This window comes from Dendropsophus ebraccatus, chromosome 13, assembly GCF_027789765.1.
Source record: "Dendropsophus ebraccatus isolate aDenEbr1 chromosome 13, aDenEbr1.pat, whole genome shotgun sequence".
NCBI lineage: Eukaryota > Metazoa > Chordata > Amphibia > Anura > Hylidae > Dendropsophus > Dendropsophus ebraccatus.
The window spans coordinates 10952898-10978813 of NC_091466.1; the positions used below are offsets into that span (position 1 = coordinate 10952898).

At 46.1% G+C, this 25916-nt stretch overlaps 1 protein-coding gene across 6 annotated transcripts in view; it reads left to right on the plus strand.

Moving 5' to 3' along the window:
• The window catches only part of MEF2D (myocyte enhancer factor 2D), a 144961-nt gene that overhangs the window by 11213 nt on the left and 107832 nt on the right, over positions 1-25916 (plus strand). The window contains exon 1 of one of the 6 annotated variants that reach the window (XM_069950689.1): positions 18550-18647. The exons of the other annotated variants lie outside the window; for them this stretch is intronic. The gene's annotated coding sequence lies outside the window, so the exon portion shown is untranslated. Of the gene's footprint in view, positions 1-18549; positions 18648-25916 lie in introns of those variants that run through there. 6 annotated transcript variants of the gene reach the window in all.

The following is a 25916-nucleotide window of genomic DNA, read 5'->3' on the forward strand; positions in this document are numbered from 1 at the left end:
CCATGTGTCCGTCTCTTAAGCAGGACTTTGAATAGTTTAGGAAAAAACTATTCATAGGGATTATTTGATGGTATATTTCCTTTCTTATTATCCTCGCAGGTAGAAGAGACGTTGACTATCGTGGGCTATCGACCAGCCCACGTACGTCTGCCACTTATTGAAATTAGTCTCCGTCCGTCGGCCATCTTTCTGTAGCTGCACTTTATTGACGTCTGGCGGGGAGTGCTCAACAAGTCGGTCGACGGTTACGGGCACTCTCTGACCTTGGCGTCTTAATTAATGGGACGAATGTTTTAGTCGTCAGGGTCTGTCAATACTCGGGATACAGTCTGGTGACTTTTAACATTCGCCTAACAAGAGATGAACAATCAATATTTGTCAGCGAAAGAGACAATATGGCTGCCACCTCTTCAGGAATCGGGCTACTACAATGGAAATCAGGCCTTGAGTGAAAATTCTAGCAGCCCTGACAAGATGGCCGCCGCTTCTGGTCATAGAAAAGTGGATTGTGAGAGCAGCCTTCATGCACATCAAGATCCAGACTAAGCGAGTATCTGGACTGTGGGATTCTGGATTAAAGGGATTTTTTAGATTAATTTTTTTTGTTTAGTCACCAGAGCAGGGAAAAGTACAGGTGTGTAAGGATCTGTTAGGCCCCTGTTGTAATCTGTTTGTTTACTGCTTGCCTCACGGGGTGTAGCCCCGCAGACTCTCAAACACACCCTGCTTCTTTTGTAAGATGACTTTGTATTAATTATTTCTAGGACTTAGTCACTATCAGCCATGCTTGTGGTGATTCATACACTCACACAGGCTAAAAACATGGCAGCGGCTGTATAATGTAACGTGCAAAGGATTCTGGGTAACCTTATTGACTATGTTTTATCGGGAGCATATTGAAAATGAGCCTTCAGACTGCACTTCACTCTGAGTTCCTAGAGGGGGCGCAACTTGCCATTCCCAGCAGTGCTTTTCAGTGCTTCTCCTATAGACTAAGTGTGGCTTCTTCCTTATAGAGGTGTTACAAAGTAGTAGTCAGTGAACTTTTAGGTGTCACACAATACTATGGGGGGGGGGGGCTTTCTAAGTTGTGACTTTTTTTACCCCTTGCACTTTCTCCTTTTTGTTAGTTTCATTTCTGCAAAATTAATCTTATTGTTTCCCTGCACAAATATTTTTAATTATTGTCGGTGCACTTTTTTGTGTGCGATTTTTACGCCGCCACCTACTGAGTTGAGTGGAATTTTGTGACTTCTTAAAAATTAGCAAAAATTAAAAACACAACCCTTAAACCAAGAACACTTAGGTTATGTTCACACTGAGTAAATCAAGCGTAATTTGCGGCAGGGTGCCATAGAGTGTCTATGGGAGAGCGCGCTTCTCCGCTGCTGCCGCTCTCCACTCTAGGAAGTGACGCAGTCAACACTACTTTTGTGTCCGTTAAAAAAAATACATCCGTTTCAACCCGTTTTCTTTTAATAATAGAAATGAAAGGAAGAACGAATCCATTTGTTTTTTTTTTTTTTTTTCTATAAAACTTATACATTAAACAGATTGCACAAAAGCATGTTTACCCTGCCTTACAATAAGATTGTGTCACAGTCCTCTGTCACAAAATGCTATTTCCTTTCACAAAATAGTGTTCTGTGATAAGAAATACTATGAAGTGGCGCATAATACCATTACAGGTTACAAAATACTATTATGTCAGACAAAATACCCTTAGGGTACGTTCACACATACCAGATCCGCAGCAGATTTCTCCTATACATCACCTGATCCCCGCTCCGGCTTGCTTTCGGGGTTCTCGGCACGTCCCGCTCAGCCAATCAGTGCGTTGCCCCGCCGCAGCGCATTGACTGGCTGAGCGGGATGTGAAGACACCGGAAGCCCCGAAGCAAGCTGGAGCAGGGACCAGGTGAGAAATCCGCTGCGGATCTGGTAAGTGTGAACGTACCCCTACACTATATTATTTTTTCCACAAAAAGTGTTGTGTGAGAATTGTTTTCATGATTTACTATTAACAATACATTTTAAAGTAAGGAAGTATAAAATTTATTAATATGGTCACAACCTTCCAAAAAATGAAATTGTGCCACCATATGATTTTATATGGGTACATAAGTTGTCAAAAAAAAATAAAAAATCTGACACATAGGGGGACATTTATGAAACTTACGGCAGGTACGTACACCAGGGAGAAGGTGCAGATTCGCCCCTTCTCCTTGGCGTACGCCTGCCGTATCCCCCTTTCGCCCGACGGGCGTGAAGGGGGCATGGCAAAGCAGGGAGGAGGCATGGCCTCCCCCTGCACCTCATTTATCATGATTCATGCCTGCTCGCAGGTGTAAATCACGATCCAAATCTACACCTGCTGGAAGGTTGGGCGCACGGCTGGCCAGATTCGCTAAGAAGTGTGCACCTTTTAGTGAATTTGAGCATGAAAAAGGGGGCGGGGTCTAATAAATCCCCCACAAAACCCCCACAAAAAAATAAAATTCGGTGACACAAAATTTTATTTTTGTGTAACACAATGTTGTGTGCAACAGAAACTTGAGGACATAGGTCATGTTAGGGAATGTTCCCATGGGGTTGTGGAGAGGTTGGGAAATGCTGGGTGGAAACGTATTTTCATTTTTATCTTAACACGACTTTAGTAACCAGAAGTCTCCCAACATGACGTCTACTGGAAGTAGGCATGGGCTCCGCCATCTGCCCACTGGATTAACCAAACTCTGTCACAAGGGTTTTCCTTTTCCTTGGCTTATGTCATTGTTACAGCTCTCATATGGTTTATTATCCAGCTTTCCCAGACTCCTGAATGGTAAATATACCTAGTTATACTACTCCTATACAGTCCCAGTGTTGCTGCATAACATTGATAGTCCGGGAAAGTCGCTGGAGCTGAGGGCTTTTCTGTTGTCACCCAGCTTTCCCAGAAACATGGCTGACATGGATCTGTGTATAGTGAAGGAATGGCTGCCATGGGCACAGATTGGCAGGATTCCCTAAGTAGTGGTTAGCTACTTGGAAGGTTCTTGCAGCGGCCTTCATGCGACGCCAGTCTGGCCCCATCACATATTTCCATGACACGGCCTGGCAGCTATCAGCTAACAGTGAGCAGATTATCCGCCAGCCATTACTGTGACTGTCCGCGCTGAGGACTCATCAACTATTCCATTATAGAGTCCAGGACCTTGTCAGAAATGCACCAGTAGCCTTTAGTTTTACTTTTCCAGAATCCTGAACGTCACATCTGGTATACACCATTACATATTTGAAAATCCAGGAAAGCTGTGGCCATTGTATCACTGATCAAACATTACGCGTTTAGCACCAGGGTTGGCATTGCCCTTTAAGTGTTGCAGGCTCGGTGCCCTCGGCGTGCTGGTTTTTGGCGTCCTTACCTGCCAGCTCCCCGTGTCGAGAGCAGCTGCTGACAAGATTTCGTCAGCCGCCCGGTAACATCTTGTCCCCTCTATTAGGTGACATCAGCGGGCCGTCTCCCTGCTGGGTGCCAAGTCTGTCTACCTGGCATGAGCCGCGGCACTAACCTTATTACAGCACAGGGGCCACCGCTGCTAATTTCTCATTTTTGGTAATTAACATCTGTATAGAGCGGCTGAGCACCACCGCCCCCTCCATGTTCCTAAATTATTCATAGGAGCCGTTCGTCTTCTTTGACCTTAAGGATTTTGTGACGGCAGAAAATGAGCCACGGACTGCGGACAAGGAGAAGCTGTGTGTCTCTCCGAGGCCGGGCAGGATGTTCTGCAGCAGCTGAGGCACGACAGTAACTGGGGAGTTGTTGTGCTTGTCATGCTGGGCCTTGCAGTTCTGGTAAAAATCATCTTCTTATTGCTTCATATTATGGTCATCTAGGAGTAGTCCCCCAGCTTTCCCGACGTTTCGACATTCAGGCTGCAAGTAAGAGGAGTCCAGCTTTAGAGGGCTTTGCATCTGGAAAAGTTGGGTGACAGTCCCTATGATGTTGGTTGTCACCCAGACTCCTTTAGATATGCAGGGGAATCACTATATAGGTATCAGAATGGTCCTTCGGTGGTTTGGGAAAGCTGAGTGACCCCTTTGTGGTCTATCCTGGGCCAAGCGCACCCAGAGATGGCCAGCGCCATCATGCCGTGAAGCGTGCTGTCTATAAATAAGCCTTTTTTTCTGTTATTTTGAGCAGGATAGTGATTCATCGGCATGGGGGCGTCAAATTAATTCAGCGGTTGGGTGGGAATCTGCATGTGTTCTTGACGCGATGAGAAGGCAAAGTTTTCTGGTAAGACGCCATTAGATATAAATGTGTTGTAGATACTCTTACATGTCACACTGCAGCCGCATCTCCCCCTCCTCCCCCCAACACCTGCGAACCGGAGCCCTAATAGGAGCGGAGAAGGAGTGGAGCAACTTCCGCTATCCCACCTGTGTAAAAATACACATCAACGCCCACGGACTGTGACAATCCTGAAACGGCACTGTGATAGTACTGGCTTCTAGGCCACAAGAAGATGGGATTGTTTAGAAAGAGTCCTTAAAGGTGCACCCTTTGGTACTAAGCTGATGTTCTGTGATAAAACCCAATAGCAAGTGTTCAGCTTCTCTACAGCACTCCCGCAGGAGAAAAGAAGAATTGCACATTGACCATTCATATCAGTGGGTTGTCTGTGTAATACCAGTATCTTGAAGAGCTTTTGGAATTTCCAGGACCAGTTCTTTTCTGTCTCATAAACTTTTTCTGTTACTTACAGACTATTTCCTTTTATGTCATTTTTGGCTCTACAACGTGTTTCCACTTTTCACATCGACATCTCTCCATCTGACATGGTGACCTGTGTGGCCATCCAATCCATGAAGACCCTCATAGCACCGTTCAGAACTTTGCCATACTCTTTACTGTTCTTTTGATTTCTTAACTTTGAGGGGGAAAAAAGTGGGAGAAGATCTGGGAAAGACTGAAACTCTCTGATAACACAATGTTTTCCGAGAGTGGACTGTACGGGGAGGAAGTTCACATAACTGATGATGTCATATGAATAGTGTGGAGCGGACTTGCTTGCGGAGGACAAATGATATCCCATTCTTCTCGAAGACATAAACCTTCACAATGTTTCAAACGCAAACTGGTCATTTCACCCGTAGTGTTTTTTTTTATTATTATTTGTATAGCGCACACAGATTCCGCAGCGCTTCACCTATCTGTATGATTTTGTGTGGGAGGAAACCGGAGTACCCGGAGGAAACCCACGCAAACATGGAGAGAAGTGTTGGTCGAACTTGCTGAAATGTTCAGGTTCGGCAATGTTCTCTGAACCTAGACCCTCAGCTTTTGGCTCCCAGTGGCTGAAGAAGTTGGATGCCATCCTAGGACTGCCAGGAAAACATGGATACAGCCCATGGCCTGAACTCCCTAGGGTGGTATCCAACTTCTCCAGCTGCCAGGAGTCAAATGCTCAGGGTCTAGGCTCAGAGAACATTGCCGAACCTGAACATTTCAGCAAGTCTGCCCGACACTATAAATGTAATGACCAGTTTGCTCTTGAAATGCGTTGTGAAGGTTTAGGTCTTCTAGAAGAATGGGATATTATTTATCCTCCGCAAGCAACCTGCCCCTGTGATTGATTATGGACCTATGGGCACTGCCTGCGGTGGTGGTGGGGGTACATACTTACTTACTGTGGCTGTAAATCCATATATCTCCCCTTAGTGTCCATAAGTCTCCACTTTGATACCTACTATGTTCCGGAGACGGAATGACTATGGAAAACCTTGAAGAACGCAAATGATCTCACCAGAATTCCTCACACGGGTGCCTTTGACCCTACAGGGCGCGTTTCAGTACCTGACACATCACCCCGGGTGACGGCCCATACCTTCCCCCCGTCTTCCAGGGAAAACAAATTACCTTAAAGGTTCCTGTAACAGCCAGAGCAATTTATTCCTGACAGGTCGTATTGTTTCGGCGACCGGCGACCTTGTCTGTCCCCACGCGTTTCATCATTGTCTGACTAACAAGCGCGCACCTCTGCTTCGGGTCCACGCAGAAAGCGTCGGGCTTCTCCGCGGCCCATTTATAATGAGTTAACAAGCTCCTCATTAGGAGCGTCCACGCCAGGCGCGCCGCTGTTTAAGGGGCTAAAACAAAGCCAGCCGAAGGCAGCACTCAGTCCCACCTACACGATCTGTCACCGCTCTCTCTCGCTTTCCTGGCTGCGAACAGTTGGTGCACGGGCATATGGTTATTTTTAGGCTATTTTTTTTCCTTTAACCCCTTAAATCCTTGCGCCCCCACCCCATATTGTTATGGCTTTTTTTTACATTCAAAACAGAGAACCGTTATGGTCATATGAAATAGCGTTCGTACTGTTGAAGAAAAACCCGGAAACATATGGTTGTCCAGGCTTGGGTAAACATGGCTGCTATTTTCCATAAACAGCACCACACTTGTCCTCAGTTTGGGTGTGGTATTGCAGCTTAGTTCCATTGAAATGAAGGAGCTAAATTGTAATACCGCTAACAACCTGAGGATAGGGGTGGCGCTGTTTTTGCAAGAAAGTGGCTGTGCTTTTTCAAATTTTGGATACCCCTTTTAATTTGCATTATAAATGCAATACTGTAGCCCTTTTTAGAATCATTTTTTTTTTCTGTTCCTTTAAATCAGAGGGGGGATTTTCTAAATCGGGATTCTGATCTCAAGGCCAGACTGGAGAATTGTTACAAAGAGTGTCTCTCACTTGGGAGGACCCGTCCTGTCCTGCATTGCACAGACAACTGAGTGGACCATGTGTAATGCCTAATATCTCCTGTGGTGGCGCTGCAGGGAAAGCCTTCTCACAGCTTTCTGAGATCAGTACATTCTCGGACCCCCTGTGTTCCTGTATTATTACTGTGATGATGCTGCAGGAGCAGCCATCTTGGTCTCCACCCTTTCTATGTGTAATAGATCTGTGTGAATATGAAGGATCTCCCAGAGCAGCGCTCTCGTGACGCCGGCGGAGTTAGATAAAGGATAATAAGAGGCTGCACAGCAGGTTATGTGCACTGGTGTAATGACAGGGCGATGCTGGCTCACCACGCCGGTATTATCCACCCTGATCATCGGGTGTAGTGTAAGTTAGGGTGCAGCCTGCTCCACTCCCCTCCACCGAGCTGACACATGATTGTACTTCCTGCTGCTGCGGCTGCAAAGCACCTGTCTGCACCAAACAGGTGCTGGACCACCGACCCACATCAAGGGGGGCACCAAATGGCTACTGTTTGTCCAGGGACTTGATGACGGGCCAGGCCTTGCACACCTCACATGGTAGCATCATTCTGTTGGGGTCTGCAGCTGCCACCAATAGACTTGTATATAGGAGATAGGATTATACTAGTCCTGTATATAGAGGGCAGTATTATAGTAGATATAGTATTGTATATAGGAGCAGTATTATAGTAGTTGTATTCCTGTATGTAGGAGCAGTATTATAGTAGTTATATTCTTGTATATAGGGGCAGTATTATAGTAGTTATGCGGTTCAGGGAAGAAATAGAGTGCTGCACCTCACACCTATGGCTGATACTAGTGCCCCTAGGCAAAATTAAAAAACACATCAGAATTTTGTGTATGAATTGATCAAGCCATACTGCCCCATGTACCTCGTGCCGGTATCTGATACACATGGGTCCCTACACTAAGTCCACACCGTGCCAGTCAATGGCCACCAACCCCGCAGGCGTGCACAGTCAGGGAACGGGGGCCATGGGACGGCCCTGCGACCCCCATGTCACAGGACCAGACCCAAAAACACCACACCAGAACCCGGCCAGCACCGCCGGCGGAGAAGGTCGCCCCCAAACAGCACAAGTCTGGATGAGGTATTGCGCTCACCATAGCTGCAGCAAACAGAATGGGAAAAAACAGGAGGGATTAAAACCATGTGCACTCAGGTGTCTCCTGCTAATTGCGGTCATGTGGGTCTCACCAGGAGGAGTGCAAAAACACGGAGAAAAGAGAGAAGCAAAATGCGGTTCAGGGAAGAAACAGAGTGCTGCACCTCACACCTATGGCTGATACTAGTGCCCCTAGGCAAAATTAAAAAACACATCAGAATTTTGTGTATGAATTGATCAAGCCATACTGCCCCATGTACCTCGTGCCGGTATCTGATACACATGGGTCCCTACACTAAGTCCACACCGTGCCAGTCAATGGCCACCAACCCCGCAGGCGTGCACAGTCAGGGAACGGGGGCCATGGGACGGCCCTGCGACCCCCATGTCACAGGACCAGACCCAAAAACACCACACCAGAACCCGGCCAGCACCGCCGGCGGAGAAGGTCGCCCCCAAACAGCACAAGTCTGGATGAGGTATTGCGCTCACCATAGCTGCAGCAAACAGAATGGGAAAAAACAGGAGGGATTAAAACCATGTGCACTCAGGTGTCTCCTGCTAATTGCGGTCATGTGGGTCTCACCAGGAGGAGTGCAAAAACACGGAGAAAAGAGAGAAGCAAAATGCGGTTCAGGGAAGAAACAGAGTGCTGCACCTCACACCTATGGCTGATACTAGTGCCTAGTGGACCAGAGGACCTGCGCGGTGGTACACGGGGCAATATGGTTTGATCAATTCATATACAGACACTCTGGTGTTGATTTTTAATATAGGCCTGGCGGCATTAGTATCAGCCATAGATGGGATGTGCAGCCGTTCCATTCTCTCCAGTTCGTGTTTTGCAATTCTCCCACTCTCTGAACAGCTAGCACTCCTTTATAAGACCCACATGACCAAAATTAGCAGGATATGTCTGTGCTCACATGTCTGGACCCTATGTCTTCCCCATTCTGTGAGAGCAGCAATGGTAAGTGTAATACCATATCCATACTTGTGTCGTTTGGGGGCAGCCTTCCCCGCCGGTGGTGCTGGCTGGGTTTTGGTGGGGCTTTTTGGGTCTGGTCCTGTGACATTGGGGTTGCAGGGCCGTTCCATGGCCTCCCTTCCCTGCACGTGCACGCTTTGCGGGGTTGGCGGTCGCTGACCGACACGGTGTGGAGTTAGCGTAGGGACCCGTGTGGACCAGAGGACCTGCGCGATGGTACACGGGGCAATATGGTTTGATCAATTCATATACAGACACTCTGGTGTTGATTTTTAATATAGGCCTGGCGGCATTAGTATCAGCCATAGATGGGATGTGCAGCCGTTCCATTCTCTCCAGTTCGTGTTTTGCAATTCTCCCACTCTCTGAACAGCTAGCACTCCTTTATAAGACCCACATGACCAAAATTAGCAGGATATGTCTGTGCTCACATGTCTGGACCCTATGTCTTCCCCATTCTGTGAGAGCAGCAATGGTAAGTGTAATACCATATCCATACTTGTGTCGTTTGGGGGCAGCCTTCCCCGCCGGTGGTGCTGGCTGGGTTTTGGTGGGGCTTTTTGGGTCTGGTCCTGTGACATTGGGGTTGCAGGGCCGTTCCATGGCCTCCCTTCCCTGCACGTGCACGCTTTGCGGGGTTGGCGGTCGCTGACCGACACGGTGTGGAGTTAGCGTAGGGACCCGTGTGGACCAGAGGACCTGCGCGGTGGTACACGGGGCAATATGGTTTGATCAATTCATATACAGACACTCTGGTGTTGATTTTTAATATAGGCCTGGCGGCATTAGTATCAGCCATAGATGGGATGTGCAGCCGTTCCATTCTCTCCAGTTCGTGTTTTGCAATTCTCCCACTCTCTGAACAGCTAGCACTCCTTTATAAGACCCACATGACCAAAATTAGCAGGATATGTCTGTGCTCACATGTCTGGACCCTATGTCTTCCCCATTCTGTGAGAGCAGCAATGGTAAGTGTAATACCATATCCATACTTGTGTCGTTTGGGGGCAGCCTTCCCCGCCGGTGGTGCTGGCTGGGTTTTGGTGGGGCTTTTTGGGTCTGGTCCTGTGACATTGGGGTTGCAGGGCCGTTCCATGGCCTCCCTTCCCTGCACGTGCACGCTTTGCGGGGTTGGCGGTCGCTGACCGACACGGTGTGGAGTTAGCGTAGGGACCCGTGTGGACCAGAGGACCTGCGCGGTGGTACACGGGGCAATATGGTTTGATCAATTCATATACAGACACTCTGGTGTTGATTTTTAATATAGGCCTGGCGGCATTAGTATCAGCCATAGATGGGATGTGCAGCCGTTCCATTCTCTCCAGTTCGTGTTTTGCAATTCTCCCACTCTCTGAACAGCTAGCACTCCTTTATAAGACCCACATGACCAAAATTAGCAGGATATGTCTGTGCTCACATGTCTGGACCCTATGTCTTCCCCATTCTGTGAGAGCAGCAATGGTAAGTGTAATACCATATCCATACTTGTGTCGTTTGGGGGCAGCCTTCCCCGCCGGTGGTGCTGGCTGGGTTTTGGTGGGGCTTTTTGGGTCTGGTCCTGTGACATTGGGGTTGCAGGGCCGTTCCATGGCCTCCCTTCCCTGCACGTGCACGCTTTGCGGGGTTGGCGGTCGCTGACCGACACGGTGTGGAGTTAGCGTAGGGACCCGTGTGGACCAGAGGACCTGCGCGGTGGTACACGGGGCAATATGGTTTGATCAATTCATATACAGACACTCTGGTGTTGATTTTTAATATAGGCCTGGCGGCATTAGTATCAGCCATAGATGGGATGTGCAGCCGTTCCATTCTCTCCAGTTCGTATTATAGTAGTTATATTCTTGTATATAGGAGCAGTATTATAGTAGTTATATTCTTGTATATAGGGGCAGTATTATAGTAGTTATGGAAACTGGAGAGAAAGGAACAGCTGCACATCCCATCTATGGCTGATACTAATGCCGCTAGGCCTATATTAAAAATCAACACCAGAGTGTCTGTATATGAATTGATCAAGCCATATTGCCCCGTGTACCACCGCGCAGGTCCTCTGGTCCACACGGGTCCCTACGCTAACTCCACACCGTGTCGGTCAGCGACCGCCAACCCCACAAAGCGTGCACATGCCGGGAAGGGAGGCCATGGAATAGTAGTTATATTCCTGTATATAGGAGGCAGTATTATAGTAGTTATATTCCTGTATATAGGGGGCAGTATTATAGTAGTTATATTCTTGTATATAGGAGCAGTATTATAGTAGTTATATTCTTGTATATAGAAGACAGTATTATAGTAGTTATATCCCTGTATATAGGAGCAGTATTATAGTAGTTATATTCCTGTATATAGGGGCAGTATTATAGTAGTTATATTCTTGTATATAGGAGCAGTATTATAGTAGTTATATTCCTGTATATAGGGGGCAGTATTATAGTAGTTATATTCTTGTATATAGGAGCTGTATTATAGTAGTTACATACTTGGACATAGGGGGCAGTATTATAGTAGTTATATTTTTGTTGATAAAGGGCGGTATATTGGACAAATAAAACTGAACAGGTAGATTAGTTTCTATCTGGCTAGAATGCCCTTTATGTGATAATGTTAGGGCATTTCTTGGGTATGACTGCAGCGCTTTCTTTCTCCTCTTCCATTCAGTTCTATTTCCAGTGGTTGCTTCTGTACTAGGAGATGGATTTGCAGAGTAGCCGGGATGTATAGCCGGCCATTTAATTGACCATTCTGGTATATTGTGGTGGTTCCTGAAAGCTTTGTGATGTCATACTATCAAAACAAGTCAGCGGCTTCGTAGACTCAGAGATACAAGTGATAGAAGCCAGCGACGTGCATTTCGGGTTTATTTTTCTACAAACTGTGATTCATTTATTACTTAGTATCGTAGCGCAAGACCAAAATATTGGGGGATGCCAAGAGGAGGTGATGAGTCAGCCACCCCAGTTACTAAATCCAGTTCTGTCTCTACACCTTATTTAATCCACAGGAAGAGAAGGTAATAAAATAAATGGCTCCGGGCCGGATATTCATTGAGCAATCGGTTTAGTCCCAGCTCCTTCTGCCTTCTTTAAGCAAATTGGTGGCAATGCTTTTCAGTCTTCTGCCATGTGGGGAAAGGAAGTGTGAGCCGCTCTTCAACTTTAGGTGCTATATGAAGTAGACTTGAACTTGAACTGTTTCCCCTTCCGAGTTCCTTCAAACACCCTGTGGAACTGGAGTCCAACTACTCCAAAGTTGCCTTGGGCAGTCTAGCCACCATCTTTCCTTCCGCTCATTGATATTAGGTATTTGTTGGTGGATTTTATTCTGGTTGACTTGGTTAGCAGACCTTTAGGTTGGCCATGCAAATTCAATAAAAGCCAGCCAAGCCGTCCAATTTCTGTGGAAGCGGCCCACCATCGAATATGTTTAGATGGTAATATGTATATCCTCTTCCCTGATGTCAGAAGATCACATTGATGGGGAAACACGAGTTTTATGGCTTCCACTGCTGGGCTTTCTAGCACCTCCCATTTCTCCCCCCAATGACAGATGTTAGGGGAAGGACGTATCAGTCGGGCATTTTTAGTTTTTACTTGCCCAGTCTCCTTGTACTCAGAAGATTGGTCACTGAGATGTCTGGTGGTAGCTAGGTTCTTCCCATTAAGAAGAGATCAGGAGATTGGATAACAGCTAAAAACATATTTAAAGGTTTCAATCATGTTCCCCCTTTTCTCTTCTTTTCTCCAGACTATACAGATTTAGCTCCTTGAGTCTTCCCTGACAGGTTTTATGCTTCTTAGGGCCCTATTCCACCAGACGATTATCGTTCAGATTATCGTTAAATCGTTTGAATCTAAACAATAATCGTTCGTTTGAATAGCAGTTGACGACTAACGACCGTACGAGAAATCGTTGATCGTTCAATAAGACCTGGACCTATTTTTATCGTTGCTCGTTCACAAATCATTCGCATTGAATAAGACGTTGCTCGCAGTAGTGACGAACGCAGTAGCGACGACAAGACGACCTCTAGAACGATCGTAAGTAACGATTATCTTTCCATGTAAATGGGTGAACGATTTCAGGTCTTTCGTAATAGCGGTCGTTTGGATCGTTTATGGTTAACGATTATGCAAATGATAATCGTCCCTTAGGGCCCTTACTGTCCACCATTTTTTAGCCCATCTTTGGAACCATTCATAACGATCCCCCATGCACATGCATGAGGAGAATAGGAGCCACCTTACTGGATGGGATAGGCCACCTTACTGGAGGGGATTGTGAGATGGGGTGACGGTCATCTGTCCGGATTACCCCTATGCACACGCACAATTGGCTTACAGCCTTCCTTCCTGAATCCTCCATATAGCTGCTCAGCCATGCGTATAGAAGGATCGGGATAGATTGCTGTTGGCCATATGAACGCCTGGCACGCAGCTACCAATAACGTGTGGCCAGCTTTAGCCAACCACCAGTATTTGGTTGGAGATTGAAGAAGTTTGACCTTTCCATTTCTTCTTTCTGTGTTGCATGGAGTAGTTTCTGGTATTTTAGTTCTTACATCATGATTGAACAAATCAAAAGAACCATGACCTGGAGTGGTGTAACTGGTTGGGGAAGTCTACAGTAATCCGGTATATATACAGCCGGTAGCTCCATGGGATGTAGACTTCTGTTGGTCTGAGGTCAATACAAGTTATTAGTGATCTGCCCTCCATACATTGAGCTTGGTAGAACCTTTTAACCCTGACAATGCCAAGCTTCTCCTCTCCCACCGTTGCGCCCTACAAACTCTGGAACATGTACACACTGCTCGTATGTTCCTTATAAATAATTCTACGCTTTTCAATAATTCAATCAGAGCAGAAGAGCTTTGGATCTTTAATAGCAGTAACATTATGTCTCTCGTCTGCCAGGGACGGTCAGCTAAATGCCTCTGCGCCCCATCTTAAGTGCTTGATTCTCAAGGAGATCTGTATCCGGCACTTCTCTACCTCTCTCTCTTCTGACCTTTCACAAAAAAAAAAAAAATCCATAGCGAATCTTCTGCAGGTATTGATGACTTCTAGTGGATTGACATGAATGTTATTACCGAGTGTTTTATGAGGCTTTTGCGCTTCTGTAAAGTCTCTATCCAGTGCAATAAAAAACTCAAGCAGACACAGACGACAGGATAATCTTTATTGACTTCTAATTTTACGAGTCTCTCTGGCTCTACCTGCACCTGAACAACAGCTTAAAAAAAACGTAAGGATACTTCCACTTTCATTACTGGGAATTCCATTAAATTACATATCTCCTAAAAATATACATCTACTGGGTTGTCTTGCATGAGGTCTTTTTGTTTTGTGGCCTACGATGCTGGGTGACCACCACTGGTGGCAGCCAATACACTAGCCATAGGCTGAACATTTCTAACCTTGTCTATACACCTTTCAAGGAAAACTTGTACGAACCTGTTGATCCTGGTAGCCCCCTATCTCCTCTATCCAGCGCTGCTCTTGCGATCCTTCTAATTCACTCCTTTCTTGAGAAATTTGACCCAGTAAAAATATGTAAGTTAGCGCCTTTGGAGCAACAGGGGTGTTCCTCAGCCCCCCTAGTGCACAGTTTGGCCCACCACCTCCTACGGTCACGCCTACCAATGCATATTCCAGTAGGCGTAAGAAGGCGGGCTTAAGCATCGGAGGCGGGCTGAACAGTGCACTGGGGGACCGAGAAATGCCACAGGAGCTAATTTACATATTTTTACTGGATAAAATTACCTAAAACATTGGTACTTAGAAAGAAATGATAGTGCTGGATAGAGGAGGTAGGTGGCTACTGGGGTTGCTGAAGTCCCTATTACATGCGTCACCAGCGAGCGGGTGAGATTTGGGGGGGGGCAGCCCATAGAAGATAGCAGCGGTCTGCGACTGCTGTTCCTGTTCCACAAAGCGATGGCAGCAGATCTTTGCTATCTTAGTCGTTTGTCTTTCAACATATCGAAGGACGAACAACGGACAACGATAAGCCGACATGTCGGCTGATCGTTGTCTTGTATTACAATTACACAATGCGAATATCGGCCGAATACTGACGATAATCGTTTCGTGTAATATTGCCTTTATCCCTCCAAGAACAAAGGGGTCGAGTGATGAAAATCTATCATGACCGTCCCCTATGTCCTCCAACATCATCCATAGTTGGATAGTTGGAAGGCCCCCATACAACTGAATCTTTTAGCTAAATGGACAAAAAAAAAAAAATTTCAAAAAGTCACTTGATGGTTGAACAAGTGAATGGCTTTAGCATCTGGCCGGCCATGCCGTAGTTCCCTCTCTGGTTAGCATTGCGGGCCTAGCCTCTTCCCAGTAGCTGTTCACCTGCAATGTTCACAGTCGTAAACCTGTTTAATGATTGTCAAAGGGCGTGAGTTCCTGTCACGAAGCCAGTAATGTAAGGGTTAACCCTCGGGTACCTCGGAGCCACCCTGAAATGGAAGGTGGAAAACACAAAGCGCCGCAGCTGTTGAGAGTTTTCTGCATAATTACCAGGGGCTCGTCCTCGCCAAACCAGTTGCGTTACTTCACAGTCTGACAAAACATTTGACTCCCCATTGTGACAGTAAGCTAAGCCGCGACCGGCAGTGTCCCCTTTAGGCGCTTTTTTCTTTTTTTTTTTCTTTTATCTTCTCTCCTGAAGCTGCACAGGCATTCACTGACCGTAACCCTTTAGGAAAATAGGTGATGACGCCTATTTAGGGTTTAGCGGGTGAGGTCGCACGCCATGTCGCTAAGGATTTACAATTAAAACGTGACATTGGTCACATGTCCTGCTTATTTGTATACCAACAACATATTCAGGGTAGGGGGGCATCACAGACCCTATGTCACTTGCACCCAAACTTACCCTACCTTGTCACTGTTTCTGCTGCATCGCACAGCCCTGTGTCAGTCAGCACAAGGACCTTTCCTCTCAGCCAATCAGGGTCTTCAGGGGTGTCCTGTCTCAGCTACTGATTGGCTGAACAGGAATGTCCATATGCTGACATAAGAAGGTAAGTACAGGTTTTTTTTTTCCCATTTAACTCCCCTCTGAGCATAGTTAGAAAAACTCTAGAATACTCAGTGATCTTTTTTTTCTTTAATCTCAAGTTTTCCAGTACTTTTCAGCTGGTGTATGTCCTTTATAAAGTGGGGTACTCTTTCCAGTCTCACACAGTGCTGAAATGAATAAGCCAGGATGTTTATCATTTTCTATGCAGCCTCAGCACTGTATCAAAAATTTTAAAGGGGTACTCCAGAGAAAAAAACATTGTTTTCAAATCAGCTGGTGTCAGAAAGTTATAAAGATTTGTAAATTACTTCTTTTTAAAAATCTCAAATCTTTCAGTACTTATCAGCTGCTGTATGTCCTGCAGGAAGTGGTGTATTCTTTCTAGTCTGACACAGTTCTCTCTGCTGCCACCTCTGTCCATGTCAGGAACTGTCCAGAGCAGCAGCAAATCCCCATAGAAAACCTCTCCAGCTCTGGACAGTTCCTGACATGGACACAGGTGGCAACAGAGAGCACTTTGTAAGCATGGAAAGAATACACCACTTCCTGCAGGACATACAGCAGCTGATAAGTACTGGAAGAGATTTTTTTAATAGAAGTAAATTACAAATTTCTGGTGCTTTCTGGCTCCAGTTGATTTTAAATAAAAATGGCTGACATAACCCGGAGCCAGAGGGCTACATCACTATAGAAGCGACACCTAAGCCACCTTTATGTCCTATCAGGCATTGTAGAACTACAGATCCCAGCATAAACGTTACAATAATTAAAAAAAAACCTTTTTGACATATTTTAAGTCACATGATGAACTTTCCCCCGACCAATGGGGAAGAGAAGAAAGTTTCATGGAGTGACTGAACTGGCAGAACTGCCGGCTGCAGGGGAGCTTCATGCTGGGACTTGCAGTGCTGCAGCAGCTGCGGGCGCCTCATCTGGCTAGGTCGGGGTGTTTAACAAGCGGAGCAGTGTATTTGGAGAGACATCTGTTTTCCTGTCACACGTATGCCTCTCGCACTCCCTCCGCCGCCTTCTCAGCAACAAAACATGTTTGTTCTTTCGCACTTACACAGAATGGGATCATTATCTGGGCCTCGCTATGACGGCTCCTTCTACTGTGAAAGCACCTGTGTGTATATGTGTGTGTGAGCGGGTGGGTTTTTTTCCTCGATGACTTAAAGGGACAACGTAGTATCACATGCAACAATCCGACAGCCTCCTCCTAGCGGAGATGTACTTGTAAGCTGTAACAAAAGAGCCCGATATAGTAATAATATTCTCTTAAAGGGGTGTTCCTTTTGAGCACCCTGTCTCTCATTCTGCAGGACCTGTCCTGGTTACTTAAAGGGGTAGTTCACAAAATTCAAATCAGCTGGTGCCAGAAATTGGTAATTTTACTTCTGTTAAAAAATCTTGTCTTTCTGTACTTATCAGCTGCTGGGTGTCCTGCAGGAAGTGGTGATTTCTTTCCAGTCTGACACAGTGCTCTCTGCTGCCACCTCTGTCTATGTCAGAGAAAACCATAGAAAAACTCTCCTGCTCTCCAGACTGGAAAAATACCACTTCCTGTAGGACATACAGCAGCTGATAAGTTCTGGAAGACTGGAGATTTTTTTTTTTATAGAAGTATATTAAAAATTTCTGGCACCCGTTGATTTAAAAGAATTTTTTTGGGGGGACTATCAAGAACTTTAAATAATACAGTGATGTTCATGGGCACTGTGTAATACTTTATTTCTCCAGTGGAGGTGCTGTAGGGGAATGGAACACTCTGGATTTATCTGATCGTCAGGATCACATTGTGATCAGCATCTTCTTAGTAGGGATTGTCCAATGCCTGTGCCATTCTTATCCCTGCATTACAGAAGTAAGTTTTAACCCTATAACAGCTGTAGTATGTAGCCATAGAGATCCTGTTGAGTACTTTTACATGTTATATTGATTAATTACTGGGCGCCATGATCATATCGCATAGCCCCATCTCCATCTGGAGAAACCCTAAAGAGGGGATGGTAGCAGTCTGGTATCAAAGCCCCCTCCCCTCCACATTTTTTACAGGTGCTACCCCTTTAGGGTGTGTTCACACTTACCGGATCCGCAGCGTATTTTCAATCCGCAGCAGATTTCATTTAAATTTCATTAAATAACTGAACACAGCATCAAATCTGCACCATCAAATCTGTTGCAGATCTGCTGCGGATCCTGTAGGTGTGAACACCTACAGGATCCGCAGCAGATCTGCAGCAGATCCGCAGCAGATTTGATGGTGCAGATTTGATGCTGTGTTCAGCTATTTAAATCTGCTGCGGATCCGCAGGAGAAAATCCGCTGCGGATGTGAACGTACCCTTAAGGATAATATTTTTTTCCTGGCCAGGTGGGCGGTGTTGCCCCTTATTGGATTTTAATACCTGTGATAGTGTTATAAACTTTGCCCGTGTAGCCCCTCCCTTACCGGGGCATGAGGCACACTAACCTCGTTTGATCTTATTTATGACAATATCTGGGATGTTGCAACAAAGTGAAACTTTCCTTCCAGGGTGTCATCTAATTCGGGAGCTCCAGGATTTCTTGTCGGACTTGTTCTGAATCTGCCAAAATTTAATACGCCATGTAACGTGTATGGGCGTCGTGCATAGAAAATGTGCCGAATCAGTGCAGAGAACAGTCACCATATTACTGCGAGTACTGCACCGCATGGAGACCTGTACAGAATGGACTGTGGCGTGTGTGTATATGAAGTGCCGTATACGGTAGGAGTAGGAGTTATTAGGGGCTCACCAGGGTTTCCCCAAAGTTTTTTTTTTTTTTACACATTATTAGTAACCTTGGTGTATGTATGTATGTGTGTATGTATATATATATATATATATATATATATATATATATATATGTGAACCCAAACTAGGTATTCTTTTCTCTCTCGTAATATGGTTGTATTTCCTCCAATCTGTTTTCCGCCACTTGATCTCATTGATCTCTCTGTCTGTATTTATTGCATTTTTTACCTTTTCCCTTTCGAAATTGTAATTCTTGTCAGTTCTGTAAATTTTTTTTTTTTTTTTTTAATTTCTGGTACCCGCTGCCACCTTAATAGGCATTGCAATGGTGGCCTTTCAGGATGTCACCTTTCATAAACCAAGCAACGTCCCAGAACAGTTTTTTTTTGTGTTTTTTCGGTGCGTGGTGTGGACTTGTGAGGTACACGTTATGGAGAACCTTGTGCCTCAGCCACTTATGTTCTTATTGACTGGCTATTGTTGGGGTGGAGGCAACATAGGGTCACCAGAGGTTACACCAGATGTGGGACGCAAAGCACGATACGATCTTCACGTGTCCCCCCCACCCCCGTTTTAAAGGGGCACTCCGTCTAGAAACAACCCTGTTTTTTCTGCCAGAATATCTGAAATAATTCTGTGTGGAATACATTATAATGTGACAGCTGAAAGGAACCTATCACCTGTTATATCAAACATCAGGCCCTTCCCACCAGTCACATGACTGAGAGGCGTGGCAACAACTGCTAAGAGATTCAAAACGCCAACAATGAAACAATATGTAAATAAATAATAATAAAGTAAAAATCCCCAGGAGTAGTCACAGGATCATGTGGGCACCATATACAGTCTTTAGCTTTACTGTGCTAATTAACCCTTTAAATGTTACTACTCCTCGTGCAGAATATCAGTCCTATAGACATAGTCTGCTGCCGTACCCCCAGTCAGGCCGCACCTTAGACCCGTCCCCCTCGCTGGAGGTAGATTTGGGTCCCGTGAATGAGCGAGGTATGATAGAGAGAGTATAGAGTGTGGGGGAGGACGAGCGGATGTTGGTTTTCTCGCAGGTCTGTGTGTTGTGGTTTTGTTGAACACCAGTCTCTGGATGGCGTGGGCCGGCAGTCACAAGCGACGACGCATCTATGGAAGCTCTTCTGCAGCTCGCTGATTTCTGAAGAAGCAACAGCACCAATGTTACAGGGATTTCCGTCCATTGAAATTCCTCCAATCTGTCGCTTTCCCTTTAAAAGTCTGAAGCTCTGGTTTCTGATCACCTATAGTTATGATGTATACAGGGCAGTCCCCATATCGGAGGTGACCCTTGAATTTCTTCCATTGAATTCTTGCTTATAGTGATCCGGCAGGCTAGAATGCGCTGGCATCGTGGGTTTTGGAGCACCGTAAAAATGAGCGACATCTTTTACTCTGAGCAGAAAACGCGTAAGAGATCCAGTACTCTGTGTGGAAAACACGTCGGAGATCCAGTACTGGAAAATGCATTGGAGATCCAGGACTCAGATTTGCAATACTCTGTTCGGAAAATGCATTGGGGAACCAGTACTAGAAAACGCATTGGAGATCCAGTACTGCAAAATGCATCAGAGATCCAGAACTCAAGAGATTTATTACTCTGTGCAAAAAAAACATGTTGGAAATCCAGTACTGGAAAAAGCAACAGATATCCAGTACTCTGTGCGGAAAACACGTTGGAGATCCAGTACTGAAAAACATGTCGGAGATCCAGTACTTCATGAAGAAAATTTATGGGAGATCCAGTACTGGAAAATGCATCAGAGATCCAGTACTCGGAGATTCAGTACTGGAAAATGCAACAGAGATCCAGTACTTTATGCGGAAAACACGTGGGACATCTAATACAGGAAAATGCATTAGAGAGCCAGTACTCGGAGATTCAGTACTCTTAAGTGTGGAAAACACATTGGAGATCCAGTACTGGAAAATTCATCAGAGATCCAGAACTCAGAGATTCATTACTCTGTGCGGAAAACATGTTGGAAATCCAGTACTGGAAAAAGCAACAGAGATCCAGTACTCTGTGCATAAAACACGTCAGATCCTGTACTATGTGCAGAAAATGCGTCGGAGGTCCAGTACTGGAAAATGCAACGGAAATCCAGTACTCTGTGCGAAAAACACATTGGAGATCCAGTACTGGAAAACACGTCGGAGATCCAGTACTTTGTGAAGAAAACTTGTGGGACATCTAATACAGGAAAATGCATTAGAGATCCAGTACTCAGAGATTCAGTACTCTGTGCGAAAAACACGTTTGAGATCCAGCACTGGTAAACACAACAGAGATCCAGCACTTCGTGCGGAAAAACACGTGGGACATCTAATACAGGAAAATGCATTAGAGAGACAGTACTCGGAGATTCAGTACTCCGTACGAAAAACACGTTGGAGATCCAGCACTGGAAAACGCAACAGAGATCCAGTAATTTGTGCGGAACAACACGTGGGAGATCTAATACAGGAAAATGCATCAGAGATTCAGTACTCGGAGATCCAGTACTCTGAAGTGTGGAAAACGCATTGGAGATCCAGTACTGGAAAATTCATCAGAGATCCAGAACTCAGAGATTCATTACTCTGTGCGGAAAACATGTTGGAAATCCAGTACTGGAAAAAGCAAAAGAGATCCAGTACTCTGTGCATAAAACACGTCAGATCCTGTACTATGTGCAGAAAATGCGTCGGAGGTCCAGTACTGGAAAATGCAACGGAAATCCAGTACTCTGTGCGAAAAACACATTGGAGATCCAGTACTGGAAAACACGTCGGAGATCCAGTACTCAGAGACTCAGTACTCTGTGCGAAAAACACGTTTGAGATCCAGCACTGGTAAACGCAACAGAGATCCAGCACTTTGTGCGGAAAAACACGTGGGAGATCTAATACCGGAAAATGCATCAGAGATCCAGTACTCAGAAGTGCGGAAAACGCATTGGAGATCCAGTACTGGAAAACGTGTGGGAGATCCAGTAATCTATACAGAAAATGGGTCGTAGATCCAGTACTGGAAAATGTAGATCCAGTACTCTGCAGAAAACACGTCAGGGATCCAGCACATAAGATCTATAATATTGTTTTTAGTGTAAATTCTGGTTTTCAACAACATTCAGTTTTGTGATGACGGAATGAATTTCTTCCCTCCCTAGCATATGGAGAACAGGTGCGGCCCATGGCATCACAATGGGGAAAGTGTGTGAGGTTAGTATCGCCCCCCCTCCTCCCTTCCATAGGTAAACACCATCATAGAAAGCCGGGCCGTCTTCTTCCTTTTTAGGATCAGCAGGGAGAGTAGCCGTGGTCTGACCCCGCCCCCTTTCTTCCAGATAACAGCAGCTCCTTAATGCTGGATCGTGGGAATCCAGTCCTCTGCTCGCTGCGTTCACAGGCTCCACGATGCTGTCACGTCTCTGGGAAGGTTATTCCAGGGGCCATGGGGCATCTCGATGGCATTTTTCTCACGTTAATCCATTCTGCTGAAACCCTTTACCATGTCGTGCAGCCTTGTCCTCTCAGTGCTGAGAGATGGGTACAAGCAAGCGTCACCCAGAGCGAGCGAGAAATACATATATAGAATAGAGCAGCAGGTAGTAGAGTGAACCCGAATACCGTTGTAGTTTTAGTTGGGATCTTTTACTTGTCGGGATTGACTGTTTATAGACTGCCTCACCTCTGACCCCAATGACTTGTGATATCTTAAAGGTATGGGGTGACTGGTGCCTCATCAATCTCTGTTGTATATCCGTCCCCCGGCTTCTTGCCTTCTTGTTTGTACTCTCAGAGCATTGACTGTAACGTGATCCCGGCATTGTAAGGGTTAATTCTGCGCTTTCCCCACGTTTCCTCTCCTGATTCTAGACATGGCCAATTTGTTCTCAAATAACAATATCTGTGAATCTGGGATTGTTTCAGTTCCTCTGGGACCGCTTTGAAAAATATGTTTTCCCCGTCCCGAACTTGACCTTGAAAATCCACAAGACAAAACAATGAATATCCATAAGTAATTTCATAGATTCTCCGCCGCCTGGAGAATAAACCTGAGGGTGGCCATTTTGTACCCACAAAGCTTGTTCTGCCACGCCTGGCCTGTCTGGACGCTGTATTGTGTGTAGTCTGCAACCTGTGGGAATACCCCTTTAATGCCCCTTTTAGGGACTGTACTAGCAATATCAGGGTTGTTGGTGACTATCCCCAGGGTATAGCCAACTTAAGAGGTTCATATTCATATCTTATGTGTACATTTACCCCCCTCTAAAGGCATCTAAGAACCACAGAGCAGCTGTGTATCTTTAATTATTAGAGCTAATTTGCATATTTTTACCCACAGTGCTTTGCTTAAAGATAAGTCTCCTCAATGAGAATCAGCGCCACCCTGAACCATGTTCTTTCCTCATAACACTGATGAGTTTTGCTTGGCAGGCGTCTTTTAGAGGCCCCCTCTAAGTCTCTAATGCTCCACCATGTGCAGAGAAGCCTCCTCCATACCGTGACCCGTACTGGTATCTCTCCCAGCATGGAACAGATCAGGATTCTGTTTTTATTTTCCCTCCTGGTGGCTGCGGGGAAACTGGGTTTACCTATGTTCGCTGGTATCTTAAAAATGTTGTTTTTCACGTATCCTGTCGTTTTTGACATTTAACAGTTCCCTGACGTATCGGCTGTATCTGATTCTGAGGCAGCCGGGTGACCGCCATTGGGGCAGCTATGGCTCTTAGAGGGTTTGTGACCCAGCTGTGCCAGCATCCTGAAAGGTAATCTGCCAGTGGGTACGTGGAAGTGACAACTACAGGGCCCATTTTAGATGATGGTAGGTTGGGAGACATGTTAGCAGTTCCCAGCCACTGTGTATACGGCACCATAATGGGGACTGTCAGACGGCACTGACATTAATAATGGAGCGGCCTAAGAAGTGGCTGCCTCCACTGTGTTTAGCCGCTGTGCCGCATGGTGCCGTCCACTCTCTAAATAATTCAGTTTTCCTTATGATCCTTCTCCTTGCTTGTCAACTGTATTATGCACACTAAGCCATATATATATATTGGTATAAGGATCATGACCCTGGTCTCGAACACCTGTGCCCCTGGAGGTACACTTGTTTATATAAAACAGTACAGTATAGGTGGGCTTCTGGTTGGGGTTACTTAAAGGGATTGTCTAGTTTCCAGAAGCCATTTTTATATACTCTATTCTCATATTTTGAATTATCAGCGTGTCCTCTTTTTAGGATCCCCCTATCCTTGGAGGACCCGTCCTGTTCTGCGTCACACAGACACCATTGACATGAACGGACACACTGTAATGCTCAATTTCACCTGTGATGGCGCTGTAGGGAAATTGAACACTTGCCGCCAGGTTTCCCCTCAAATTACAGTTGATCGCTGGGGGTCGCAGCAGGTGGACATTGTGTCGCCCATCGTAACTCATAGGGATTGTTCATAGCTGGGATACCCTTTAAAGGGGTTGTTCATGCCCCCCCCCCCCCCCCCCCCCCAAAAAAAAAAAAAAAAAAACTTTAAAATCAACTGGTGCCATAAAGTGCCATAGATTTGTAATTTATTTCTATTAAAAAAACTCTCCAATCTTCCAGTGCTTATCAGCTGCTGTATGTGCTGCAGGAAGTGCAGGAAGTATTCTTTCCAGTCTGACACAGGGCTCTCTGCTGCCACCTCAGTCTATGTCAGGAACTGTCTCCTGATTTGGTTTAGACTGCTTCTCTCCCCCCCCCACCTTCCTGCAGCTCTACCTCCTCAAATTGGCTGATTATAAGAGTTAAAGGGAACCTGTCACCCCCCGTGCCAGGGCTCATAGAGACTGACGGAGCGCTGGACTCTCCTGTCATTCTCTATGGGTGTTGGACTCATCTCTCAGCGCGCGCACCGGGCTGCAGCGGCTGAGATCTCCGTCACCCGACCGCATCCAGAAGCGGGACCCGGCGGGATTAGGTGAGTATAGGGGGCTCTAACGGGGGGTCGGGAGCCTGTCACCCCGGCACGGGGGTGACAGGTTCCCTTTAAAGGGATTATCCAGGATTTTAAAACAAAACATGTCCTCAGTTGGTGTGCGGTATTGCAGCTGGCTTCCATTGAAAGAGGTGGAGACCACTTGTAATACCACACATAACCTAAGGACCAGGATGGCGCTGTTTTTGTGAAGAAAGTAGCCATGACTTTTTGAATCCTGAATAAGAGTGCGTTCACATCTACCGGATCCGCAGCGGATCTCACTTCTGCGGATTCACAGCGAGATCAGCTGCGGATCCAGTATCATTCACCCCTATGATAGCACATACTCGCAGCGGGATTGACATCCCGCTGTGAGTATGTGCTTTAACTCCCTGGTGCCCGCATCCCCGCCGCCCGCATCCCAGTCCCATCAGCCCCTTCCCCGGCATCCTCCATCCCCGTCCCTGGCATCCTCCATCCCCGTCCCCGGCATCCTCCATCCCCGTCCCATTCTCCATCCCCGGGGATGGAGGATGTCAGCGGCGGGGCTGATGGCATGGGGATGCGGGCACCAGGGAGTTAAAGCACATACTTACAGCGGGATGTCAATCTCGCTGCGAGTATGTGCTATCATAGGGGTGAACGATACTGGATCCACAGCTAATCTCGCTGCTAATCCGCAGAAGTGAGATCCGCTGCGGATCCGGTAGGTGTGAAGGCACCCTAAATTAAATTTAGGTTAAAAACTAAAGGGGTTCTCCACATTAAAAAAAAAAGCACCGCTCTGTTCTTGCAAAAACAGCACCACCCCTGCCCTCAGGTTGTGTGGGGTATTACAATTTAGTAGAGCTGAGCTGCAATACCACACCCAAACAGCGGTCAAGAGTGGCGCTGTGGAAGAAAGGGACCATGTTTTCACTTTCTAGATGGAAACTGTCAGCAGACTGCCGCTGACTGAGAGGGCTAACCGTTCTGGAGACAGGGATAGATACGGTGTTATATAGACTGGAGGCAGGAGGGGAATAATGGTGCGTGTGGGGTGGAACAGAGGCTCAGAGTGAAAAAAACCAAAGTACCACAGCAGTGCAGAGTATTTCAGGAAATGGGTTTGTTGATATGTAGGAGGCGGTAAGCTGTCATCTCATATGAGCATAGGAGCTGTGTAAGAGAGGGATGTCCACAAGTGAGTGAGTGTTTTATACATGTGATAGAGCAGTGTCCATCAGCAGCACAGAGTATTTTAGGAGGGCATGTAGATCTCACTAGAGGC